We start from the raw sequence: 12,954 nt of genomic DNA, 5'->3' as shown, positions 1-12,954 counted from the left end.
TATACCATACCCTTATCCATTATCTCATACCCTTAATATCCATTCCTACACATGTTCCCTGGACTTCTGCCAGTATATATCAGAAAACTCATGTAGTTATTTTTCTGGAGTGTAGAGTATGCACCTCCTGATGGGTCATACTATGTATTTTAACTTTTGAATCCTGCTGAAACTTGAGCCTAGTTACAGGCTTACAATCAAAGAGGGGTAGTGTGGGTGGTTCCTGAGGATAATCAGCATTGTCTTGCATTACAGTTGCCTCTTAGGAGGACAATACAGTATCCCCATGCAATGCAGGGCTAATCCCTCCAGCTACAAGTAGAGAGGGGTTAGAGAAGCTGCTACTACTGGGGAGAAGGAGGCTACTTTTACTGGGAGTTGGGAAGCTTCTTCCACTAGCAAAGAAGACATGAGAATTTAGGGTCTCAATGTCCCCAGCCTTAACAGGATTTTCCCATGTGTTCACATTTCAATTTACAAGATCCTATTGTTTTCTAACAATGCCCTCACTTTAACAATAAATAACCTTTGAAGCTAGACAGTCAACATTCATTGTAATTCATCTGGTACATACTGAGATTCTTTGTTGGATTTTAAGCATTCTCAGCCCTGCAACTATAGAAAATAAAAGCGTCCTTCAGGCCACACACTGAAGCTGTTTGGTCATTTATATAGTTTGGCTGTGTCCCCACCCAAATCTCCAATTGTAGCTCCCATAATTCCCATATGTCATGGGAGGGACCCGGTGGGAGGTAACTGAATCATGGAGGCAGGACTTTCCTGCACTGTTCTCATGATAGTGAATAAGTCTCACAAGATCTGATGGTTTTATAAAGGGGAATTGCCCCGCACCTGCTCTCTCTCTCTTGCCTGCCGCTGTGTAAGAAGTGACGTTGCTCCTCCTCACCTTCTGCCATGATTGTGATGCCTCCCCAGTCATGTCTACTGTGAGTCTGTTAAACTGATTTTTATTTATAAATTATCCAGTCATGGGTATGTCTTTATTAGCAGTGTGAAAACAGACTAATACAGTAAATTGGTACCAGTAAAGTGAGGTGTTGCTGTAAAGATATCTGAAAATGTGCAAATGACTTTGGAAATGGGGAACAGGAAAAGGTCGGAACAGTTTGGAAGGATCAGAAGATAGAAAAAGGTGGGAAAGTTTGGAACTTCCTAGAGACTTATAGGGCTCAGAAGATAGGAAGATGTGATACAGCTTGAAACTTCCTAGACACTTGAATGCCTTTGACCAAAATGGTAATAGTGATATGGACAACAAGGTCCAGGCAGAGGTGGATTCGGTTGATGAGGAACTTGTTGGGAACTGGAATAAAGGTCACTCTTGCTATACAAAGAGACTGGCAGCATTTTGCCGCTGCCCTGTGAAACTTTAAACTTGAGAGAGATTATTTAGGGTATCTGGTGGAAGAAATTTCAAAGCGGCAAACTGTTCCAGAGGAAGCAGAGCATAAAAGTTTGGAAAATTTGCAGCTTTATGACACAATAGAAAAGTGAAACTCATTCTCTGAGGAGAAATTCAAGCCTGCTGCAGAAATTTGCATGACTAATGAGGGGCCCAATGTTAATCACCAAGACAATGGTGAAAATGTCTCCAGGGCATATCAGAGACCTTTGTGGCAGCCCCTCTTATCACAGGACTGAGGACCTAGGAAGAAATAATGGTTTCATGGGCTGGGCTCAGGGGCCCCTGCTCTATGGAGCTTCTGAACATGGTGTCCTGAATCCCAGCTGTTTCAGCTCCAGCCACAACTGTAAGGGGCCAACATATAGCTTAGGCAATTGCTTCAGAGGGTGCAATCCCCATGTGGTGTTGGGCCTGTGGGAACACAGGAGTCAAGAATTGATGTTTGGGAACCTCCACCTGGATTTTAAAAGATGTATGGAAATGCCTGGATGTCTAAGTAGCAGTATACTGCAGGAGCAGAGCCCTCATGGAGAACCTCTGCTCAGGCAGCATGGAAGGGAAATGTGGGGTTGGAACCCTACACACAGTCCCCACTGGGGCACTGCCTAGTGGAGCTCTGAGAAGAGGGTCACCATCCTCCAGACCCCAGAATGGTAGATCCACCAGCAGCTTGCAACGTGCACCTGGAAAAGCCACAAACACTCAATGGCAGCCCGTGAAAGCAGCCGGAAGGAGAGAAATACCCTGGGAAGCCATAGGGGAGAGCTGACCAAGGCAGTGGGAGCCAACCTCTTGCATCAGCATGACCTGGATGTGAGACATGGATTTGAAGGGAGATCATTTTGGAACTTTAAGGATTAATAACTGCCCTATTGTATTTTGAAGTTGCATGGGCCCTGTAGCTCTTTCGTTTTGGACAATTTCTCCCATTTGGAATGGGTATATTTACCCAACGCCTGTGCCTCTATTGTATCTACAGACTAACTAACTGGCTTTTGATTAGACAGACTCATAGATAGAAGGGACATACCTTGTCTCAGATGAGACTTTAAACTGTGGACTTTTGAGTTAATGCTGAAATGAGGTAAGACTTTAAGGGACTGTTGGGAAGGCATGATTGGTTTTGAAATGTGAGAACATGATATTTGGGAGGAACCAGGTGTGAAATGATATGGTATGGCTGTGTCCCCAACCAAATCTCGAATTCTAGCTCCCATAATTCCCACATGTCATGGGAGGGATGTGGTGGGAGGTAATTACATCATGGGGGTGTGTCATTCCTATGTTCTTCTCATGACAGTGAATAAGGCTTATGAGAGCTAATGGTTTTATAAAGGAGAGTTCCCCTGAACATGCTCTCTCTCTTGCCTGCCTCCATGTAAGGCATAACTTCACTTCTCCTTTGCCTTCTACCATGGTTGTGAGGCCTCCCCAGCCATGTGGAACTGTGAGTCCATTAAACCTCTTTTTCTTTATGAATTACCCATCTCAGGTATGTCTTTATTAGCAGCATGAGAACAGACTAATACAGTCGTTTATGTGGCATTTGAACTTAGAAATGGAATTCCTGAGTTCATCTTTTTCTTGCATCAATTTGTCCAGTTACATTTGGAGTATCCAGCCAACCTGTCCTGTGTGACTTCTAGAAATAATTATTTTACTCTCATCTTTCCAATGTGCTTAACTTGTTTCTCATTCATAAAATAGAATTTCAGCATAGACTTGAGAATACTCTATTTTGAGCATTCTCTCCCTCTCTCTCCCTCCTCCCACGCCCATACTACCACCCCCAGTTGTCTTCTTTCTAGGACTTGACCTTGCAACTTCAAGTTGTAGCTACTCTGGTCTCCCTGAAATACAACCTCTGTCTTATATACTCAATAAGTACTGTACTTTGTTTCATTTCTCATTTCTTGTGCCTCAAAACTGCTTCCAGGCAATAAAGTGTTAAAATCATGGAGCTCACCTTTTACGTTTTCCATCTTATCAGGGAAACCAGCCCCCAATATTTCAACATAGATTCTTTCTATTTTCCCTAAGTGTCAGCCTGTCTGAGAAATAAAGAGCAATAGTACAAAGAGAGAAATTTTACAGCTGGGCCTCTGGGGGTGTCATCACATATTGGTAGAACCATGATGGCAACCCCGAGCCACAAAATCAGCAAGTTTTTATTAGGGATTTTAAAAGGAGAGGGGGTGTACGAACAGGGAGTAGATCACAAGGATCACAGGCTTCAAAGGGCAATAAAGATCATAAGGCAAGGCAAATTAGAATTACCGATGAGGGTCTATGTCCCACTGTGCAAGCATTGTCTTGATAAACATCTTAACAGGAAACAGGGTTCGAGAGCAGCCAACTGGTCTGACTAGAATTTATCAGGCTGGAATTTCCCAATCCTAGTAAGCCTGAGGGTACTGCAGGAGACCAGGGCATGTTTCAGTCCTTATCTCAACTGCATAAGACAGACACTCCCAGAGCATCCTTCTGTAGACCTACCCCCAGGAATGCATTCCTTCCCCAGGGTTATTCCTTGCTGGGAAAAGAATTCAGTGATATTTCTCCTACTCGCTTTCTGCAAGAAGAAAAATATGGCTGTATTCTACCTGACCTTGCAGGCAGTCAGACCTTATGGTTATCTTCCCTTGTTCCCTAAAAGTTGCTGTTATTCTGTTCTTTTTCAGGGTGTACTGATTTCATATTGTTCAAACACATGTTTTATAATCAGATTTCATATTGTTCAAACACACATGTTCTACAATCAATTTGTGCAATAGTGGTCCTGAGGTGACATACATTCTCAGTTTAAGAAGGTTAACAGCATTAAGAGATTAAAGACAAGCATAAGAAATTATAAGAGTATTGACTGGAGAAGTGATGAATGTCCATGTAATCTTCAGAATATATGTTCAGAGATTGCAGTAAAGACAGATGTAATAAATGATACAAATATTAATTTTGGGAACTGATAAATGTCCATGAAATCTTCACGATTTATGTTCTTCTGCCTTGGCTCCAGCCAGTCCCTCCGTTCAGGGTCCCTGACTTCCCACAACATCATCTATCAGGAATTGCAGGCATACGCTGTCTAAAAATTGTTGTTTTATCTGTTTTACTGATTTATTGGGGGAGTAAATGCAATCACTATTCAATTCGGCTGGAACACACACACGCACATACTTCAAGTGTGTGCATGTGTCTACATATATACTTAGGTAGGCACCCACAAACAAGCAAATTTGTTACCAATATCAGTCCTTTATTTCACTCACATATTTACCTTTATGGGGCTCTTCATTTCTTCCTTCAGATGCAAAATTTCAACATCTGAAGGAAGGAATCTTTTTCTCCAGCCTAAAAATTTTTATCATTTTTTGTGAGGGATTTATGATGACAAATTATTTTAGCTTTGATCTGTCTAAAAAGGTTCTTAATTTACCTTAGTTCCTAAAGAATATTTTTGGTAGATATAAAAGTCAAAATTGATATTATTTTATTTGAAGACAATAAAGGTTGAATTTTACTTGCTTCTAGCTTTTATTGTTTCTAATAAAATATTACCATTCATATAACTTGCCCTCATGTATAAGGTGCATTTTTTTCTCTAGATGCCATGAAGATCTATTTTTTATTATATTTATTGGATTATAGAATACTTAGATCTAGTTATTTTTTTTTTTTTTAACTTGTCTTGCACTTACTAATCTGCACTTTGATGCTGTTCAGCATCCTTGGAAACCTCTGCAATTATCTGTATTTTATACATCCCGTTTTTTTCTATTCCCCTGAGACTTTATGAGTGTTAAATCACTTTATATTCTCTAAGAGACCACTTATGCTTTGTCTTTGGACACTAATGTCTTTTGTGATTAAATTATATCATTGTCTATTGACCTGTAATTAGTCTTCTAACAGCCCCATCATTTTCTACTGTTGTATTATTATAGATCCTAAGTATTTTCCTTAAGATATTTTTGTTAGTTTACATAAATCTCCTGGAAAGCTCTATATTTTATTCATGTTGTTTATGCATTCAGCTAGACCCCTTAACAGTTTCTCATAGGTATTTGAAAGTTTATGATTGACAATTCCAACATCTGCATTCTCTTTGTGTTTCATTCCATGACTGTTTCCTCTCAAAAATATGTATCACATTTTCTTGCCATTCCATAGATTTTTATTTTGTGCTCTACATTTATATAAAAATTCAATGAAGACTGAAGTGAGTTATTTGTATAGCCAGAAGAGTTACTGCCCTGCTCCTGTCACTTCCTTATTGGAAAACCTGGAATCCTTGGAGAGTTTCCCTCATTTTTTCTTTCCTGCTTCTGTTTGTATGGTGCAACCTCCAGGATTCTGTGGAGGGTGGTGGATTAGCATTTTGAAGGATGTACAGTTCTGCTCTTGTCAGAAAATCCTCTGACTCCAGTTAACCAATCAAAGCATTGTAATTAAAAGTTTTTAAAAATTAGACTGATTTTCTTTACCCTAAGCTATTACAAATACCTTGCCCTCTGTTTCAACATGGATGAGAGTACCCCTGGATCTTTTCTCCTTTCATTCTCTGGAGTTTTGCTCATTTAGTTCATTTATATTTTATTATGTAATGAATGATGAGAAAAAATAATGACAATAACTAAAAATATGTGATTGATATATCTTACTTTTGTTATTAGGAACAAGTGCAACATTTTTTACAGCTTTCTACTTCTGAAACAGAGATATTCATTTTAGCTTTTAATTTCAACAATAAATATTTTATTTCTGAAAGTTTCATTTTATTATATTTAAACTCTCCCTGGTCATTTTTGTAGTGTTTTGTCACTCACTCTTTGTTTTACTTCATTGACTCTAATACGTTGAAAATTTGAGAGCCTAAATTGTGGATTATTCCTAGAGAGATAAACTTAGTTTTGCTTTGCTCTTCACTAAGGGCCAGAGACCAGAGGGCACCATTTTATTGCCTTTGAATATTTTAATTCTTGCTATATGTGTCTGTATATTTATATATGTGTATGTATGTATATACATGATATATGTGTAGTATGTGTGTACTATATTGACACATGCACACACACATATAGTATACACATACTATATATATATAAAAAAACACACCCCCCCCCCACACACACATGCACACACACATATGTTGCGGGCAGTCAGGGAGCCCGAACAGACGGACTGGCTGAAGCCGTGGCAGAAGAACATAATTGTGAAGATTTCATGGACATTTATTCCCCAAATTAATACTTTCATAATTTCTTATGCCTGTATTTACTGCAGTCTCTGAACATAAATTGTGAAGATTTCATGGACACTTATCACTTCCCCAATCAAAGCCCTTGTGATTTCCTATGCCTGTCTTTACTTTAATCTCTTAATCCCGTCACCTTCTTTGTAAGCTGAGGAGGATGAATGTCGCCTCAGGACCCTGTGATGATTGTGTCAAGTGCACAAATTGTTTGTAGAGCATGTGTGTTTGAACAATATGAAATCTGGGCATCTTAAAAAAAGAACAGGATAACAGCAATGTTCAGGGAACAAGAGAGATAACTTTGAACTGGCCGCCAGTGAGCCGGACAGAACAGAGCTATATTTCTCCTCTTTCAAAAGCAAATAGGAGAAATATCGCTGAATTCTTTTTCTCAGCAAAGAACATGCCTGAGAAAGAGAAAGCACCCTGAGGGTAGGCCTATGAATGACCCCCTTAGAAGCGTGCCATCTTTTATGGTGTAAGCCAAAGGGATGAAATAAGCCCTGGTGTCCTGTAGCGCTCCCAGGCTTATTAGGATGAGAAAATTCCTGCCTAATAAATTTTGGTCAGACAGGTTGTCTGCTCTCAAACCCTGTTTCCTGATAAGATGTTATCAATGACAATGCGAGCCCGAAACTTCATTAGCAATTTTAATTTCGCCCCATCTGGTGGTCCCGTGACCTTGCCCTGCCTCCATTTGCTTTGTGATATTTTATTACCTTGTGAAGCATGTGATCTCTGTGACCCACACCCTATTCATGCACTCCCTACCCTTTTGAAAATCGCTAATAAAAAGTTGCTGGTTTTATGGCTCAGGGAACATCACGGATCCTGCCAACATGTGGTGTCTCCCCCAGACACCCAGCTTTAAATTTCTCTTTCTTGTGCTCTTTCCCTTTATTTCTCAACCCAGCAGAGATACCTAGGAAATACAAAAGAACCCACATTAAACATCGGGGGTGGGGTTCCCCCCGATACGCATACATATATATAGTATGTCTGCACACATATATATGCATATATCCGGGACAACCTAAATTTTCATTTATGCTGCGTATGTCCTATTTAAAATACCTGTTCCTTTTGTTTATTTATTTGGCTTCATTTTAGTGTATCTTAGAAAAGTTAGGGTTTCATTGTATCTTAGAAAATTTATCTAACCACCTGAAAATTCATATATTTAATTTAAACAAATTTTTTGACAATTTATTCAGAAGCTAGTTTCCTGGCAGGCTATAGTAAAAGCCTAGAGAGCATTTTATTCATCCTTGATTCTATCGCAATTATCACTGAGTTTCTTGATAGACAGAGTACATTCAAAAAGTGTTAATAAAATTGAAAAGCAGTGGTTACATAAATATTAAGTAACATATCAACCAAAGGGAAAATACTACAAATTACTAAATCTATTATAATCTCTTGCACACACTTGTCACTAAGTTAGATTTCTATAGAGCTTCATTTTAGAAATACTTTGTTTCTGACATAGCAAGGAAGCAAATATCAAATAGTTTAGATAAGTAGGATGAAATTTGGTGTTAAAATTATAATTAATAGTAAAGATTCCTGGATCAATCAATGCATATCAAATTTGTGAGAGGGTTGTGCTTTCCCTGGAAATAGAGTAGCAATTTTAGTTTCTTAATAAATGTTCAAATATTGAGATCAAATTACCAGAAAAGAGAAAAGCCAGGAAGGCCAGAACAGCACTGTCAAAGAAGACAAAGAGAGAATTATTTATAGCCATCATACTTGAGGTGTCATTGACACCTACTTGAGATGTTCTCCCATTTATAAGTTCAAGTGTTCTCTTCAATGAATTCTCTATCTTCAACAAAATAGTTTTCACCTTACTGTGAAAATGTCCCTGGCCCCATTTCAAACTTTTCACAAATCTTAGCTAAGTATGCAGAATTAGAAGACCTTTAAAATTATGAATAAGTTCATCCCCAATTTTGAATAACTAAATTATAAATAATGGAAATTTAGACTGTTGATCAGCATTCTTAAACTGTTTAACTGAGTTTTTTCTTATACTCCACATGGGATAAGATTTTAGCACTTTGGGCTGGCGTGGTGGCTCATGCCTGTAATCCCAGCACTTTGGGAGGCTGAGGCGGGTGGATCACGAGGTCAGGAGATCGAGATGAGACCATCTTGGCTAACATGGTGAAACCCCGTCTCTACTAAAAATACAAAAAATTAGCTGGGCATGGTGGCGGGTGCCTGTAGTCCCAGCTACTCAGGAGGCTGAGGCAGGAGAATGGCCTGAATCTGGAAGGTGGAGCTTGCAGTGAGCCGAGATTGTGCCACTGCACAGTAGCCTGGGTGACAGAGTGAGACTCTGTCTCAAAAAAAAAAAAAAAAAAAAAAGATTTTAGCACTTTGAACACAAGTCTAGCTTCTTAAAATATATCAGTGTTCAAAACCTCAGGAACTAGAAATGTTTGCATTATATGCACAAATAGCAAATACAATTCTTTTTCCAAAAAACTTCTTCTTTACACTTAGCATGAAACTAGCTATATTTCAAGAGGCTTGAAAGCATTCTTAAAAGCATTCTTAAAACAGTACTCATCCCTGTACACATCCCACCTTGCCCATTAGGACTTTCTGAGAGAATGATTTGAGATGAAAATACAGGGCTTGCCTTGCCTTTGTTATTTTCTTTCTTATCTGTGCCCTAATTTTGAAACACTATGGAAGCTTTACCTTCTTCCCCAAGGGCTATCTGAAATCTGCCACAGGGATTAGAATTTGAAAGCATGAGAAGGCAGGATTTGTAGGTGTGAATGAGAAACAAAATGCTTTTTTTTTTTTCTTTCAGAATTGAACAGGAGCTTATTATTCATCTGAGGTTTGTGTCTCTAATATACTGGTTCCCAAACTAATAGTGCAATCCTGTAGATCAAGCTTAATGCAGATATGGTAAAGAGTGTGGTCATTTCTAATAGGTGGTTAGCTGCCCCAGCCATTTAAATAGCAGGCAGCAATAAGTACTCAGTGATTGAGATAGAAAATAGATGTCTCATCTAAAATAAAGTCAGGCAGTTCATTAATGTATGCCCTTTTAAACCCATAAATGTTTTGTAAGACCTATATTTTACAGAAGTTTTAAAAATCTGGTCTAAAATGCCACCGGCACATTATCAGAAACATTTAGAGCTGTTAGAGGCTTCCAACAGATTGTATTATTTATTATACACAGGCTCTAGAGGCTAAGAGTAGCTGAAAGGATGGCAGTGCCAACAGCTGAAGATGAAGAAACCCTAAATAAAGGGCTGGTTGCCATTCAGACTGATGTGCAAAGAACTGAAAATATAGTGGAACTCCTATTCAAACAAAATTGAGTTCTGTAATTTTTGCGTAACTGAAAGTAGAAATGTTTGTATGCTATTTTATCAAAGGATAGAATTAAAAATAGATCGCTTTCTCCCTTCATGTTTGAAAGAACTTTGAAGAACAAATAAGAATCAGTAGATATGAAAGCACATTTTAGATTACAGAGTAATCTGCAAAATGTATGTTTGTCTTATCATTATTAATATGATCATGTGAAATAAACACTATTCATATTTATTAAGAGGTAAAATGGCGATGACCTTTCTCTAGGAACACCGGACTAGTAAGGGAAAAATGCCTCAAATGAGCATGCCTACAACTCCAGGTAACACCCTGCACGTGTGGCCCCTCTCAAATGCTAGCAGGCGTCTGCGCATACCAACCTCCCCACCCCAGGGGAAAAATCAGGGGAGAAGGAACACAAGACCCCAGAAGTATGCCAATGTATAAACCCCCAAGTTGAAAGGTCAAACTGCACACTTAATCTGTCAAGTAGCCTTTCTGGCCCTCTTCCAAGTGTACTTCCTCTCATTCCTGCTCTGAAGTTTTTTAATAAACTTTCACTCCTGCTCTACATTGGTCTCCATTTCTGCCTTAGGCCCCTCATTTGAATTCTTTCTTCTGAGGAGACAAAAACTGAGGTTGCTGCAGACCCATATGGATTCACCATTAGTAACAAAGGTTTGTTGAGGCAATAAAGAAAATATGGTTCCTGACTTTCAATTAGCTCTAGACTCTTTATCCAGGTACCACAGGAGTCATAGAAGGATGGCCCCAGCAAACTTGTTCTTTGTTAACACAGTGTTTTTCAGTATCACTCTAACCACAACATTGTCAGGATTTATCATTTGGGTTGTAGATAAGACCACATGCCTCAATCCTTCACATTTCCAGATTAACAAAAAGTCCAATCTATCTCAATTAAGTTTCGAAATGCCCATTGTCTTAAATATATTTGTATACTTGTGTGTGTGTTGGGTGGTGGACGTCTGGGGAGAAAAAAATGGGTACACCAGCTGAGCAACAATACAAGGAAGAGAATTGGGGGAGGTAGAAGAAGCCCTGCTTATTCCAGAAAATGTGTGAGAGTAGACGAATGCTGTATGAGCCTGGGAAATGCCACAGCTGTGGCCGTCTCAGGGAATCAGTGTGGCAGCTAGTGTAGAGCAAGTCCGGAGGGACAACTTTCTCCTTGCTAACACTCAGCTTACAAAGGATTCATTGAGGAAGAACCATCATATCACCTAGAATAATATAAGGATAAGGGAGTTCTACGGCCATAAGGACCTGATTATGGCTATGTTATTTTATTTTATTTATTTTTGACAGAAAAATAATAATTGTATACATATATTTACTGGGTACCATGTGGTGTTTCCAAGCATGTAAATATTATTTCTTTGTGGTGAAATAATTTAAAATCCTCTCTTTTAGCTATTATGAAATATACATTATTGATTAACTCCAATCACCATGCTGTGCAAAAGATGAATATAATTTACTCCTCCTAACTAAAACTTTGTGTCTTTTGACCAACATATTCCCTTTCTTTCCCCATCTACCAAGTCCCCAGCCCAGCCTCTGATAACCACCATAATTCCCTCTGCAGCTCTATAATGATGAAGAACAGGGGATTTTCCACGAAGATATTAAAGTTTAAGTTTTACAGTCCTTCACTAGCGCAAATGTCTGGGTTGTGTGATGTTTGTAGTGATTAAATGATAATTCCCTTTCTCATTCTCATGAAATATTTGCTGCTATATCTAATTTTTGTATATTCCTTAAAGTATATCCGCAAACTGCAATAAAGTCATCGTTAAAGAAAGAAAACTATCTAATGCAAGAAAGAATGTGCCCTTTCTCCAAGGGATACGTCCTGCACTCTGTCTCCTGTCTCAGACACCAAGCAGAATCCTGCGCTTGCCATCAGTTTTGTTCAAGGAATAGAAATTAATAGTTTATATTCAGTAGTAAGAAGTTCAAGCCAAATTGGCCAAGGCAATGTTCAGATTCGCTCACACAACCACTGCTAGGGTGTTTGTTTAAATTTCACCTATCTTTATGAATCCTTGACTATTGATTTTTTTAGCTTTTGGTCTTTTGCTGTGTCCTGGGGTTTCCTGCAAGGCTCCTGCCAGTAATGAAAATGTACTTTTATTCAAAGTGCGGACTGCATGTCCGGAGGATCCATATCTCTGCCCCAGGGAAATGGTTTCCCTGGAAAATTACACAAGTTTCTTCAATTATATGAATGTATCAGCACTCCAAGTATAGCCAAGGGAATAGATCTCAAAACTACTACCTAACTGTCTGTCAAAAGCACAGGGTTTCCTAAAAGAACACAATCCCACTTCCTCAGATTAAGCCAGATCAGCAGAAAGACACAGGCCTGGACTATAAAGCGTTGGTCCCTGATGGAATTCCCTCTACAGAATGAGGCTGTGGTACGTGATAAATATGCTAAGAAAAATTCTCAATAGTAGGACTGTTGTTGAGAGGTGTTGTTCATTAGTTTAAAGTGGATATTCTCAAAGGTAACTGTGAGAGAAATATTTCTAGTGTTATTATTGGCAATAATCATATTCCTTAGAAAAATATTAATTTGTACAATTTAAATTAGTAAATAACATAAAAGCCATTTTACCCTCTTTATGACAGCCACTTCGAGTCAAATGCAAGGCTCACCCTTGCAAAGATTATACTTGGTATGTCACAGCATGGTTTTCGTGTATTGATCTCACTCCTATTTTCATTTGTTTTCCTGTTGCCACCTCTTTCTTACCTACTTAAAATGTCTTATTTTTTTGTAAGCTACAATAAATGAATTTTTAGAAAAGAAAAAGAAACAAATCCACTTATATTCTAATATGAAAAAAGTAAAAGTATAATAGCAATATCCCATAAACTCTTAAGAAAGATAACACAGAACAAT

The sequence above is a fragment of the Rhinopithecus roxellana genome, chromosome 16, assembly GCF_007565055.1.
Source record: "Rhinopithecus roxellana isolate Shanxi Qingling chromosome 16, ASM756505v1, whole genome shotgun sequence".
Taxonomy (NCBI): Eukaryota; Metazoa; Chordata; class Mammalia; order Primates; family Cercopithecidae; genus Rhinopithecus; species Rhinopithecus roxellana.
The sequence above is the reverse complement of the archived record's forward strand: the minus strand, read 5'-3'. Positions refer to the sequence as shown.